Genomic DNA, 15881 nt, shown 5'->3' on the forward strand with positions numbered 1-15881 from the left:
CAGAAGTTCAGACAGACTTTCACTTTTCTGGAAGACAAATGATTTAGTCTAATCTCTTTACTTTAAAATCAAGAAAACAGACCCAGAGAAGTTAAAAGGTTTGCCAAAATCATAGAAATACTTAATAGAAAAAACTATTAGAGCTTGGTCCTTTCTGGGAAAAGAAATTTCCCACATTATCTTTTCCCTACACTGCTATCTGATGAAACTCGCTCCGGCATTTGTCATTTCAAGCCTGGCTCTCATCAGGTGGGGGCTTTGATTAAGTCAGTTCACCTCGCAAGGCCTCAGTTCTACATCTGAACCACAAGGTGGATGACGGATCTCTAACTTTCCTACAACCTCCAGCTTCTACACACACTTATTATGATGACCCGACTCACCCAAAGGTCAATTATTTTTTTTTCCCCTGATTTAATCCTACATCCATTTCTTATGAGAAAGCTTCCATTAATGCCCCTGTAATTAACATCAAACCCAAATGGAATGACTGGGAGATTTTCTTATGCACAGGATAAGGACCCTTAAATAAGAATGAATAATGATAATATTTCCCAGAAGACAACTATGGCAGCCCTCAAGTATGATTAACTAGACCACTCCTTGTCTTTCTCCACAGAAATAGAACAGTTCATTTGCATGTCATCTGATATAAAGAGAGATCCTAGCATATAATGGGTTATTACCACTGGGTACTTCATTAGTAAAGCGTTTCTTTATGATGTGACAGAAAAGAGAAAGACAAAGTAAATTGAGATTCTTACATCTCTATTAATGACACACACATATGAAGATTAGATTCTATCAGCGTATCTATCAATCCTAAAGAACCAAACAAGTAGTTAGGAAGGGTTTTGTAAGTTGACCTCTTTCTAGGTAGTCCCATTTAAAAGCAGGATTTTGAGAGAAGCTGCTTTTAAAAGAAAATCCTATGTGAATATTAAACACAGCATATCCGTCCTTCTTTTAAGAATATTCAAAGCAGATCCAGATCCAGGAAGAAAACAAAAATAAATTAGCGTTTCCGTCAAGTCACTCTTGAACTTGGACATGAGGGTCCTAGGGAATTATATGTTATAAACGAGTGGCTGGATACAAAATGCAATTAATTTAATAGCTTATAATCTCAAAGGATCTCAAGATAAGATGTGTAACACATATGCATAAGTGAGATTTTTCCAAGGACTTTTTATGAAATGTGATAATACTAAATTTAAGGAATCATTCCTACTTTATGGAATTCCTTGTGAATAAAAAAGTGATGAGACTAAATAAGTCACTAGTGCTTAAGTTTTGTTATCTTGTTTCATTATTATGAAGACTGATTTCCTTTCAGGGAAATATAAGGCAAAGCTACAACAACATATATAGCTGTATGTAATTTTTAGGTTCTCTTCTGACCACATCATCATATTGCTCTTGATTAGCCTATACTTCCCTAAAATTCCAAGAACACATACTCCATAATTATTGTCTGGCATGCTGAGGCAAATCTGCAACATCCATGGGCTATGTATGTGCTTCCTCTCTCAGTTGTATCCAACTTTTTGCAACCCCATGGACTGTAGCCCACTGGGTTACTCTGTCCGTGGAGATTCTCCAGGCAAGAATACTTGCATGGATTGTCATGCCCTCCTCCAGGGAATCTTCCCAGTCCAGGGATTGACCCAGGTCTCTTGCATTATAGGCAGATTCTTTACCGGGTCCTCCTCTTTCCTCAGTGTAACATGGAATAAATATATTCTCTCTCTACTATGACAGTTCTTGACGTGTTTGGCAGGAACTACCAAAAATGATCCCAATTCCTTCCACTTTTTCTACCTGCAACAGTATTAAATCCTTAATCTTTCTCTTCTAATAGTATTCCAGTTAACAGTGAATTTAAACTGGTACTCAAAACTATTAATGCTATTCCCCCCATATTTTTAACAGCAAAAAAAAAAAAAATCAAGCCAGATCACATTTCTCAATCTGAACTATTAATGACGTTTAGAGTAAGAGATTTTTTGCAGTTTTATCATAGACCCTGTTCATTAGGTCAAGTATTAGGGACTCTTTATTCTTAGGAACAGTCACTTCTCTCTTACTTGAACGGAATTTCCCTCTTCTCTCCCCTTCATTAAAAAAACCCTATAATTAAATGCAAAATCCATGATGGAGCAAAAATCAAAAATAGAAAAAGAAATTCTCAGGACTGCACATAGAATATACCACAAGTTGAATTTATTCATTCTAAACAGTGAATCTATGAATCTGAATAAGTGAATTTTAAGGAAATTTTAACATAGAATAAAAAATATGAATTCATCAATGTTTATGCAAAACACTTCATATTTTAAATCATAAAATAAATTATTGCTTTTTAATAAAAGACATTTTACATACTTATATCTACTTAAAGATTTAGCTTATTTGTTTTAACCTTTTATTTTGAACTAATTATAGATTCATAGGAAGTTTTAAAGATAGTACAGAGATGTCCCCTGTACCCTAGAGCCAGTTTCCGCTCAGTGGCTACATCATACATGATAGTACTACACCAAAACCAGGAATTCAACACTAGTACAACGAATGTGCTTCTGTGTCATTTTATCACTATGTGTACATTTGTATAACCATCATCACAACCAAGAAACATAACTATTTCATCCCTACAAAGATTACCCTCTTGCTTTCCCTTTATAAACACACCCAAGCCTCTCTCCCCACCATGGCAATCAGTAATCTCTCTCCATCACTATAAATTTGTCATTATGAGGAGGTTGTATAGATGGAACCATAAATATGTGACCTTCTGAAATGGCTTTTTTCACACAGCATAATGCCCTTGAGAGCTCTCTAAGCCATTGTGCATATCAATAATTCATTCCTTTTTATTGTTGAGTAGTATTCCGTGGTATATACATAAGGCGGTTTGTTTAACCATTCACCTATTGAGGGATATTTTAATTTTTGTTTATGTCTATTGCTCTTACAAATAAAACTGCTCTTAAAGCTATATACTCATTTTTGAGCAGATGGAAGTTATTATTTTCTCTTAGAAAAGTACCCAGGAGTGCAAATGTATGATAAGTGTTTTCAGAAATTATCAAACTGTTTTTCAGAGTACACTGATCTACATGATAGGTAGTGATAGCTCATCATGCATTCCTCTAAGGCTAAGTGATTTTTTAAATCTCTTCAAGTGCTTATTTGCTAGCCATACATCCTTTTTGATAAAATATCTCTTTATATCTTATCACTTTTTCTAACTGGATTATTTGTCTCATTTAATGTTGAGCTTTGAGAAATCCTTATACATTTTAGGTGTGAGTCTTTAGACAGACATATGTTTTTTGCAAATATGTCCTCCTAGTATCTAACTTGTCTTTGTATCCTCTTAACAAGATCTTTCAGAGAATAAAAGTTTCTCATTTCAATAGTGCCAAATTTATTTATCTTTCTGGTTTGTGCTTTGGTATCATGTCTAAGAAATCTCTACCAACCCAAGGTATCAAAGATTTTTGTCCTATTTTCTAAAAGTTTTATAAATTTAAGATTTACATTAAAATACTTGGTTCATTTTTAATTCATTTTTGTATCATGTTTGAACTGTAAGTTGACCTTCTTTTTTTGCCTTTGAATATAAAATTGCTCCAAGTTATCACTTATTGAGAAAACACCTCTTCTTCCCTTAGTAAATTTTTAAGTTAAATATAAATAAACAGTTATCTGAAAGTCAAATTGACCAATGTTAACATTATGTACTGAACTTCATTTTACAATATACATAACCATGAGATAATGCATATTAATATGTTAATAACTTCCAAAGAACTGCAGAAAGTATTATAAGGGTATTATTGCTATTATCATACTCCTTTCTCTATAAAACTTAGTCAAGTTATCTTTAGATATTAAATGATAGATGATTCTTCCTATAAATTGGATTCTTAAGCTCTAAGATGCTTTGGCTTGCAAACATGTCAATAAGAGCTGAAAGTGATGGATCTTCCTGATACAGATATTTGACAACTAGGAACTGTACAGAGAAAATCAAATTACTTGAATAAACTAATGAGCTCTCAAATGTCAATACATAACTAAATAAAAAAAAAAAGAAAGCAAATTTTACTCTTTCTGGTGTTTGTTTCCTTTAGTATCCCATGAATCACAGAATTATAGCACAAAAATGAAGCTTTAGACTTCATCCAGCATTCTCACTGTATATATACAATTGGCTACCCAGTTTCTGGGTAAAATACCTAAAACGAATGCTAATGATTTCTTCGGTGTGTCAAATGATTTTGTTTGTTTAAATGAATCAATGAGACCATTTAGCATGGTAGTTAAGAAAGCAAACTCTAGGCAAAGGCTTTCTGGGTTCAAATCCTGCTCTTCTTACGATGTAAAAATTGTTAAGTGAAAGTGTTGGGTTCAGATATAATAGAGATAAAATAATAAGTTGTTTAGAGAATTATACTAAAAATAAACCATGAATATAAAACACTTAAAATTTTTGGCATATAGTAAACATCAGTGATTATTTTTGCTAACTTTCCACCTAGAAAATTCATTTCGTCTGGTCCATAATTCTCAGCAAATCAACCTTTCTTTCCTCTCAATTTTCACATGTTTAAGCATTCCTCACTCTAGGACTTACATTTTATACCACTGTTGAGCACTCTGTGATGGCATGAATCATGCCCTGTTCTGGTTTTTGTGGTTAAAGTAAAAACCACAGCTATCAACAAATATACCACCTCAATCATTTTTAAGTGTATAGGACTTCCCTTGTGGCTCAGACAGTAAAGTGTCTGCCTACAATGCGGGAGACCAGGGTTCGATCCTCGGGTTGGTAAGATACTCTGGGGAAGGAAATGGCACCCCACTCCAGTACTCTTGCCTGGAAAATCCCATGGATGGAGGAGCCTGGTAGGCTACAGTCCATGGGGTCACAAAGAGTCGGTCATGACTGAGCGACTTCACTTCATTTGGTCAGTAGTGTTAAGTATATTAACATTGTTGTGCAACAGATCTCTAGGACTTTTTCATCATATACACCTGAAACTCTATGCCTATTAAACAACTCTAGTTTTAAATATCAGAATCCTCAGCAACTAGTTGAGTCTGTAGAAGCCGGAAAGTACTATATAAAAATGTAGCAAATTAAATTTGCATCATCACTATATCACAAACTCATTTCTTAAACTTCTGACAAATTTTCCTTTGAAATGCCATTTCCTATCTTTCTGGTATCAACTTAACTCATCAAATTAATTCAGCCTTTCTCTTCCCATACCTTAATTTGAAGTAGATATCCTACCTTCACAGTTTTCCATGTTCTAATTCACCTTTACTGCCTTTAATATACCTTACATATCTTACAAATATCATTCCCATATCAAAAAATAAAGTTGAAGTCTCTCAGGTCTTCTAGTAAGGGACATGTAAGTTACTTAGTTTGGTTTTACTCATTTGCTCACTCCTGTCTGACTTTCTGCAGCCCAATGGACTATAGCCCACCAGGTTCCTCTACTGTGGAATTTTCCAGGCAAGAATATTAGAGTTGGTTGCCATGACATACTCCAGGGGATCATCCCAACCCAGGGACTGAACTTGCATCTCTTGTATCTCCTGCATTGACCACTTTACCACTGCACCACCTGGAAAGCCCCCTGTTCCATCACTTCATGGCAAATAGAAGGGGAAAAAGTGGAAGAAGTGACAGATTTTACTTTCTTGGGCTCCAAAATCACTGCAGATGGTAACTGCAGCCATGAAATTAAAGGACGCTTGCTCCTTGAAAGGAAAGGTATAACAAACCTAGACAACACATTAAAAAGCAGAGACATTGCTTTGCCGACAAAGGTCTGTCTGGTCAAAGCTGTGGTTTTTACTGTAGTCATGTATGGATGTGAGAATTGGACTATAAAGACAGCTGAGAGCTGAAGAATTGATGCTTTTGAATTGCAGTGCTGGAAAAGACTCTTGAGAGTCCCTTGGACAGTAAGGAGATCAAACCAGTCAACCCTAAAGGAAATCAACCCTGAATATTTACTGGAAGAACTGATGCTAAAGCTGAAGTTCCAATACTCTGGCCACATCATGCGAAGAGCTAACACATTAGAAAAGACTCTGATGCTTGGAAAGGTTGAAGGCAAGACGAGAAGGGAGCATCAGAGAATGAGATGGTCAGATAGTATCAATAACGGAATGGACACGAATTTGAGCAAACTGGGAGATAGTGAAGGACAGAAAATGGGCTGCAGTCTATGGGGTTGCAAAGAGTTGGACATGACTTAGCAACTGAACATCAACAACAACAATTCTAGGCCCTACCTGTGATGCTACTCAATGGGCCAAGGACTTGGGCCAAACAGACTTTTCTTCCTGCCTATAACCTGGGATGACACACTTGCTTGCAGCCTATGGGAGGATCAACTTTTTAACAAGCTTAGTCTATCCAGTAAGTAACCATGGGTTATTCTGGGTGGTAGAATTTCTGCAAATGCAAAAAAGCAAAATAAACATAAAACAAGTCTAGATTCTCAACATCTGTCTGTCATATAATCAAAGCACCCACCTCTCTTATAATCCTTGCTTGACTTTCTGCAAGAGTCAAAGACACTATTGATGTCTAAGCAGTCCCATAAAGTTAGTGCTAGGGAACTTCAGAGAGTTCATAGAAATCCTAAACAGGGGCCCAATATTATTTTCCTAGATTAATTCTTATAAAATACATACCCTAATGACAAAAATGTATGAGTAACCCCTAATTAAGAAAGAAGTGGTTGAAAATATTATTTTTATATGAAAATCTCCTAAGAGGGAAACCAGTTCTAATGATTTAGAGTGGAAAAAATATGTTGATATTACAACTGAACCTCTCATCCTTTAGTCACAGGCTGTGACCAACTTCTCCAAAAAAAAAAAAAAAAAATTCACCTGCTGCTTTTATTTCTGTACTTCTCTTAAGAGCTTAACATATATACTGAGTTATGCATGGAAAAAGTGCAACCTTCTTTATGTAATTATAGAAACCTTGTGGGAGCTGCTTCAGAATTGAATGATGTGTGTATTATAATTACCAGAAACAAATTCAATCTAAAGAATAAAAATTGGAAACCTGTCATTCTGATGAAACACATATCTTGAGCAGAAAAGCATACAAGTTGCTGTAAAATAATTATGTTTCCTAACTACCATGTCAACCTATATGCCTTTTCAGTAGAATCGACTTATATTTACAAACCACTTGAAATCGAATAAATTGAAGGTTTATAGGTGGGAAAACCTCCAAACCTTAAACAGACGGCTTTTGCGCATGTGTACGTGCTAAGTCACTTCAGTCATGTCTGACTCTTTGCAACCTCATGGACTGTAGCCCACTAGGCTCCTCTGTCCATAAATTCTCCAGGCAAGAATACTGAGCAATGAACTCATATGAATAAAGTGATCATGAAAAAGCCAGTGGCTCCTCTATTTTTCTTGGTCAAGATCTATGAAAATCAGTTTCACTTGACTAGTTGCTTTCTATACATTTAAATAGAAAGGTTTGCTTGTTTTAGTAAAGTTGTGTCATGAGAGCAGTACATTAGTTTCCTACTCCTGGAATTACTTAATCAACTTTTATTGCAATTACCATTAATTTCTTATTCTAAACCTTCCTAGCAAATTAAAAAACATAGACTTTTATGATTTTTTGAAGGAAAAATAACAATGGGAACAGGAAAGGTTATGTCAGTTATTCTTAGGAAAGATAATGCCATCTCCTGAGAAGCCAGAATATTCTCCTCTTTCATGACAAATAAAAAAGTGGGAGAAAATGAAGTAAGATTCAAACAGCAAGATTATTCATCTTAACTGGAGCCAAGAGCAACATGGTCTGGTAAGAAGTTTCACAAAGGGAAGTAATTTCAGAATTTATTTCATCAAATCATACCTACTTGAATTAAATAACTAGGTCAAAGACCTAGTTCATGACCACCCAGTGACTTGACATAATTAATTAGTTTATATTTTAATTAATTAAATCATATATTAAAATATGGACATGTACCACAAAGAAGTATAACAGGCCAGCCAGTCAATAATATTTCATCAAATACTGACAATGTTTTATAGCTATGCTTTATACAAAGAGGGGCGCTAGGTACATTGAATTCAATAACACTACTAAATATTGTTTTATCTACATTTAAAAGTTACATATGTCTTCAAAAAGTTAAGTTACCATATGACTAACCAATTCCACTCTTAGCTATACACTCAAGAGAATCCCCACATGAAACCATAGGTCACACAAAAACTTGCAAGAATATTCACAGCAGCATTATTCATAATTGACAAAAAGTGGAAACCCAAATTCCCATCAATGTATGAGTGAATGGAAAAATGTGGTATATTCACACAATAGAATATTATTCAACAATATAAAGAAATAAAGTACTGGTATATCCTACAACAAAGATGATCACTGAAAACATTATACTAAGGAAAAGAAGCTAATCAAAAAAGACCATATACTGTGTGATTTCATTTATATGACACACACAGAGCAGGCAAACATATAGAGTCAGATAATAGATCAGTGTTTACTTAGGGATACTGCAGAAGGGATCCAGCAGAATGAGAATTGGCTGCTAATGGGTATAGAATTTCCTTTAGAAGTGACAAAAATGTTCAAATTAGATTGTGGTATTGGTTGCCCAACCCAGTGAATACACTAAAAAAACCCATTAAATTGTATATTTTAAATGGTCAAATAATATGTGAACTGGCAGTAGAGCATGACATGAATGCTCTGACTAGATAGAATCACTGACTCAATGGACATGAATTTGGGCAAACTTGGGAAGACAGTGAAGGACAAGGAAGCCTAGCACGCTGCAGTCCATGGGGTCGAAGAGTCAAAATGAGTTAGTGACTGAACAACAACATATCTCAATAAAGTATTATTTTTTTAAAAAAGTTCTCCATGGCTCAGCCTTTTCTCAATTTATCTCATGTGTTTTTGAAACATAGAGGTATTTTACCTGGATAACATTCATTTACAGCTAAAAGTAAAGAAAAGAAAAAACAAAAACAAAAATTACGTATTTATTAGGAAATATCAATGAAACAATTCACCTTGTGTTCATTTTTAATGCCACCTGTGACTCCTGTTACTAAAGTCAGTCTACTTCTATAACCTTTCTTTCTTGTACAGGTAAAACATCAATTTAGTTTCAGATTTAAAGCAAACAGGATCATTATGTTTGTAGAGTGTTTCATAGCTCTGCTCTTCTAGCAATCTGTGACTTATAAATAATGCAAGACCTTTTCCTTCTCTAAATGACTTTCTTGAGGCATGAGTCTTCATACATGGAAACAAAAAAATGGAAAGAAAAAAAGAAAAAAAATGAAAGAAGAGAAATAAATCACCCCACAGTCATGGAATTCCATCTATTTCTAGCTCCCCAATTGAATTATGAGAGAACATCTGTTCTCTTTTGTAGTTGCATCAGAAGCCAAATGTCAAATATTTAGCTACTATTTTTTAAAATTTTATCAAAGTAAAGGTAAATCATAGCTAATATGAAAAGTTGTTGTGTTTTAGTTTTGCTTTATAAGGGGAAGGAAAAAAAAAAAGGATCAGTTTCTAAGTGACCCCTGACCTTTGAACCACAACCTTCTTGCCACTAAAGCGTTCAGCACCTCATTTAATCTCTCCTCTCTGCACTGGCTCAGTGCAAAGAAAAGGAAACGGAAAAAATAATCTGGGGACTTCATCAATTTTTCATGAATTTTCATTTAGGCCAGAACCCCGTCTTACCCTGGTCGATAGATCAAGCTGCTGTCATATATTTACCACCTGGGGCTACAGCTGCCATCTCTAGGGACTGCCATTGACTCAGGCTGCATCAGAGTCAGCCTCAATCTGTGTGAGGACCCTGCGTGCTCCTTCTGCTCCAAACACAGGGAGCATCGGAGTTCAAACTGAAACTCTATCTGAACCAGTTACGCCTCAGCTCTCTTGGTGGTCCCATCGGAAAACTGTGTATTAAATTCTTCGGTGCCAAGTGCCTTGCTTGTAGACCCTGCAATTCTGTTTTCTAAATATGTAAAAATCACTTTTTCTTTCCTTGGCTAAGAACCTTTGAGTTCAAGTGATTTAAAAAGTACTTTCTGGCTTGGTTTGTTTTTTTTTTTTTTTTTTCCCCAAAGCAAGAAGATAAAAGAACAAATATGAGCAAAGTGATTCAAATCTCCACTGCAATGACAAGTTCTAAATAGCTTTTTCCTGCATTATATTGTTCCCTTTCATAAACTGAACTATGTATTTAAGAAAAAACAAGAGAGAATAAATATAGTACGATAAAGAAAAATAGGCTAACTTCCATATAATCAGTTAAGATGGATGGTTATCAATAAAACTGCACACTTCATATGACAACAGGAAGCAAGACTGTTGAAACTGGAAATGAAAATCAAGATGAAGCAGAGACAAAAACTCCAGATTTTTTATCAATAATTATTTCACGATAAAATTTATAAGTTTGTTTGCTGCTTATCCATATATTCTTAAGCACTTTATATACACTTAAATCCAGAGAAGGCAATGGCAGCCCACTCCAGTACTCTTGCCTGAAAATCCCATGGGCGGAGGAGCCTGGAAGGCTGCAGCCCATGGGGTCACGAAGAGTGACTTCCCTTTCACTGGTCGTTTTCATGCATTGGAGAAGGAAATGGCAACCCACTCCAGTATTCTTGCCTGGAGAAGCCAAGGGACGGGGGAGCCTGGTGGGCTGCCATTTATGGGGTTGCACAGAGTCGGATACGACTGAAGCAACTTAGCAGCATACACTTAAACCAATTCTCAACTGATTTTAACCCTCTCCTCAGCCCCCGCCCCATCAAGAGGACATTTGACAGAACTTGGAGAAAGATTTTGTTGTCATGACGTGGGGTGCTGTTGTTTAGTCGCTAGGTTGTGTCTTAACTCTTTTGCAATGACTGTAGCCTGCCAGGCTCCTCTGTCCATGGGACTTCCCAGGAAGAACACTAGAGTGGGTCACCAGTTCCTTTTCTAGGGGAACTTCCCAGGGATTGAATTCATGTCTCCCGCATTGACAGGTGGATTCTTTACCACTGAGCACCAGGGAAACTCACAACTTGGATTACAGGGGTCCTACTGGCAACTCTTCAGTAAAGTCCAGAGATGTTGCTACACATTCCAGGATGCACAGCAGAGCCCCTACAACAGGGAATGACCCCATCACAAATGGTAACAGTGCAGAAGTTGGAATACCCTGCTGTGGTTCCTCGTACCCAATTCAGAGCTGAGTTCTTGAAAGAACAGGCACTTGTTATGAGCCACTCCAACTTCACCACCTACTCATTCTTCAGCTGCTGCACTTTCTTTCCATCCCTGGAGCCCACAGGTACTTTTAATTAGACTATCCTGTGGCATTTGCATTGGTAAATACTTCTCTTTCTTAAAATCACCTGCTTATCTTTCTTGTCACTCCATTTCTCATATTCTATCACCTCAATACCTTCTCTGAGCCTCCTGCACTAGAATCCTTTCCTTTGCCTGCCATTAAATGTTAGGGCTCCAAACAATGAAAGTGATCTCAGGTCTTTTACCACTCCCTACAAACAGCTTGCCTGGGGATTCACATCCACGTCTATCTACTTCCATGGCTTCAACTTCCATCTGGGAAAGACCTCTCAATTCCAGCAGCTCTTTTCTTAGTGAAACTTGGCATATTTTTACCTTGCTATGATTTCACTGGTCTGTCAAACAATGCAACCACACTGACTGGACCCTTCTATTCCCACTAGAGCCATTTCTCCTGTATCTGCCATCCCTTTCTATGGCAGGTATACACCTAGTCCACCAAAAACACCTGGGAATTACCTTTATCTCCCAGTTCAGTTCAGTTCAGTCCAGTCGCTCAGTCGTGTCCGACTCTTTGCGACCCCATAAATCGCAGCACGCCAGGCCTCCCTGTCCATCACCAGCTCCCAGAGTTCACTCAGATTCATGTCCATCGAGTCAGTGATGCCATCCAGCCATCTCATCCTCTGTCGTCCCTTTCTCCTCCTGCCCCCAATCCCTCCCAGCATCAGAGTCTTTTCCAATGAGTCAACTCTTCACATGAGGTGGCCAAAGTACTGGAGTTTCAGCTTTAGCATCATTCCTTCCGAAGAAATCCCAGGGCTGATCTCCTTCAGAATGGACTGGTTGGATCTCCTTGCAGTCCAAGGGACTCTCAAGAGTCTTCTCCAACACCACAGTTCAAAAGCATCAATTCTTTGGCACTCAGCCTTCTTCACAGTCCAACTCTCACATCCATACATGACCACAGGAAAAACCATAACCTTGACCAAACCAACCACAAACTGATACAGTTTGTAAGTATGATTCAAACTATTTCCTTCTTACAATCCTCACTGTTTCGTACAATTTAAAATCTACCATATACTTTTCCCTGAATGATTTTATAGCTTCTAACTCTACTCTGATTTCAATCTTCATCACTTTAACCTAATCTTCAATTTTCTAACATTCTCCTTTTATGTAGCAAAAAGTCTAGATTTTAGGATTTACCACATGACTATCTAACTCATGCTGCCCATCAACCTCATATCAAGCTACCTTCAGTTCTCCAAATACATAGTGTCTTCAGGCTCCCATTCTTTCCTTTAACAGACTTATAAATAGATATGCCATAATTGAGCAATTATGCTGTATCCTAAAATATGAAGGCCAGACATATATATGACCCATGGTGGCTCCTATCATTTGATAAAAATATACCTTGGTTATCAATAGTACTGACAAATCACAATGCTTTGACCTAGATTTCCATATTAACACATTTTATGAAACACACAAGGAAAGGAAGAATACTGATGAGCTAATGTGAAAAGGATGAGCAGCATATAAATGGATATTATTTGATCTCGTGTTGCCTCAAATGGCATGAACTGTTGACAAGGCATTAGAAGAAAGAATTTTATTCACTAGCTGAATCCAATTTAGAACCCGTCTTGTTCTCCTCTCTAAGTCAGAAGCATTTTTTAACATTCCTCAAAGCTTACTGATTTAAAAAATAAAGAAAAATGCTACTTCCACATTACATGAAAAAAAAAAATCATGGTTTCAAATTTTCCTTCTCAAACAGTTTGATTCATTATTAATGACACAACTAGCAAAGAGAGAAATCCTTTCAGTTAAATAAAAGTGCAAGGTACATGTGTCTTAGAAGCAATTTTAAGAGAGATAAGGCTCAGAAAATAAAATAAGTTTATAGCTGTCCAGCAAAAAAGTGACTGGTTGATTTATATAAAATTTAATATTAAGAAGAAAGTTAGTTAAGGATTAAAAATAGAGTTATTTGCTTAAAATAAATAAGCTAACAGGATATATATTACAACATAGGGATTATAACCCATATTTTATAACAACTATAAGTGAAATTTAACCTTTAAAAATTGTAAATCACTATGTTGTACACCTGAAATGGCGATAATATTGCCCATCAACTATACTTCAATTTAAAAAGTAAAATTTGCTAGTGAGTAGACAAAATAAAACTTTTAATTAAAACTTCTTTATTTTTTAATATAAAATGAGCCAGATTTCATTTGATTGTTTCTCCAAATATGGCACAATTATCTAAAACTGAAAATTAGAACAAACATGCCCTGATCCTGAATTCCCCATTAAGTTATGGTCTGAGTCTTGGTCATCCAGCCACCAGGGGTTTCATTCTATTTATAAAAGGAAAAAAATAATGCCTGTTACATTTACTATAAAGGGATCCTGTGGGGGAAAAAGTCAATAGAATTGACATTGAAATATTTTGATATGTTTGAAATGTTCCAGAAATAAGATAATTTCAAAACAAAAATAGGTAGTTTGGAATATTTGCTTTCTTGAGGTTTTGGGTATATATATCTCACTAAACTGCATTTAAATTAACTGCTTTTAAAATAAAGTTATAAAAATGAAATACTTAGCTTGTTGTTGTTGTTTTATTAGCTAAGTCATGTCTGACTCTTTTGCAATGGTCTATAACCCGCCAGGGGATTTCACAGGCAAGAATACTGGAGTGGGTTGCCATTTCCTTCTCCTGGGGATCTTCCCGATCCAGGGATCTAACCTAATCTGGTACAAAATACCACTGCTAGCAAAAGTTCTAATGCTTATATCTCAAAGTACTTCACAGAATAAATTAGGGTTTTCGAATTCATGTAGTGTTTTCCTATTGGACTTATACATTTCAAGCACGGAGCAGGGTCCAGATTTCCTAGCACAAACAATAAATATAGATACTGGATGCTTAAGAGCAAAAACTGTCATTGAGACGGCTAAGTAAGAAATTATATGATTTTTTTTTTTTTACTAAAAGATGCTTTCATACATAAACATAATGATATATTGTTGAGTATTTCAATACATATATATACAAGTTTTATAATCATGTGATACCATATAGCCTGTGAGTATAGTATCAGTTAATTGTATACATGAGACCATGAAATATTATATCCAGGACTCCCATTCCAGCTATGTAAAGAAAAAAAAAAGACTCATGCGTTATGAAATATTTCAGTTATCTTATCTATGAACACCTACTGGTACATGCAAGAAGTTGAAAAGCACAAATTTTTTTAAAACTCAATTACTGCCATCTTATTCACAAATAATTCTTGATAAAATACTTCTTCAAAATAGAGAATACCAAAATTATATGATGCTGTTTAAATTGTGACACCAAATCCTTATGTATAAACCAGAAAACAATCTAATGTATTCTGAAATTTGTTCTGGAAAACCATTCAAAAAATAAAGGTATGCAGTCAATGGTCAAATAGATGCAAAGTCTTGATATATTGATTTACTAGTGCTATTTGGGCTACATGATTAATAAATAAATATAATATTAAGTGTCAAAGGCAGGACAAATCATTAGCTATTACTGATTATAAAATCTGAGCAAGATCTTCCAGTATATGAACATTTTGACTATAAACAGAAATCACTTCTCTTCTCTAGTGCATTTTTTTATAAAAAATATATAATTGCTTTTGTTAGTATATTTTCCCCTACGTGCCTTGGGTAATGATCTCTGAATTTACCCTGGAAGCAAAAGAGTTAATATAACCTAAAGAGTATATTCATTTTAAAACTGCCCAATAAAAATTAGATATAAAAAATAATATGTATAAATATATTAAAATAGATACATATAAACAGAACAGAAATAGGTACAATAATGAATTTATGCCTTATATTTGATGCCATGTTACAGGTAAACTATTTTAACATTGCCAATCATAATACTTGATTAGATCTCTCATTAAAAATTCAAATTTAAAATATGATCAGCATCACTGCCACTTTGCTTTAATATAATATTATAATACCCACACTCTTTCAATATATTCAGTTCAGTTCAGTCCCTCAGTCGAGTCCGACTCTTTGTGACCCCATGAATCGCAGCACGCCAGGCCTCCCTGTCCATCACCAACTCCCAGGGTTCACTCAGACTCACGTCCATCGAGTCAGTGATGCCATCCAGCCATCTCATCCTCGGTCATCCCCTTCTCCTCCTGCCCCCAATCCCTCCCAGCATCAGAGTCTTTTCCAATGAGTCAACTCTTCACATGAGGTGGCCAAAGTACTGGAGTTTCAGCTTTAGCATCATTCCTTCCAAAGAAATCCCAGGGCTGATCTCCTTCAATATATTAGGATGGCCAAAAATTTGTTCAGGTTTCTGTATGCTATAATGGAAAAATCCAACAAACTTTTTGGCCAGCTCAATAAATAATTCTATTGCAACACCTTGGCTATACATTATTTTGATGAGCTTTCTCTGGAGAAGGTACAGTAAAAATTAGTCCAA

At 35.7% G+C, this 15881-nt stretch overlaps 1 protein-coding gene across 6 annotated transcripts in view; it reads right to left on the bottom strand.

Annotated features, from left to right (window-relative positions):
- The window catches only part of ROBO2 (roundabout guidance receptor 2), a 653625-nt gene that overhangs the window by 571045 nt on the left and 66699 nt on the right, over nucleotides 1–15881 (bottom strand). The window lies entirely within an intron of this gene.

The sequence above is a fragment of the Oryx dammah genome, unplaced genomic scaffold, assembly GCF_014754425.2.
Source record: "Oryx dammah isolate SB20612 unplaced genomic scaffold, SCBI_Odam_1.1 HiC_scaffold_2, whole genome shotgun sequence".
Lineage (NCBI taxonomy): Eukaryota > Metazoa > Chordata > Mammalia > Artiodactyla > Bovidae > Oryx > Oryx dammah.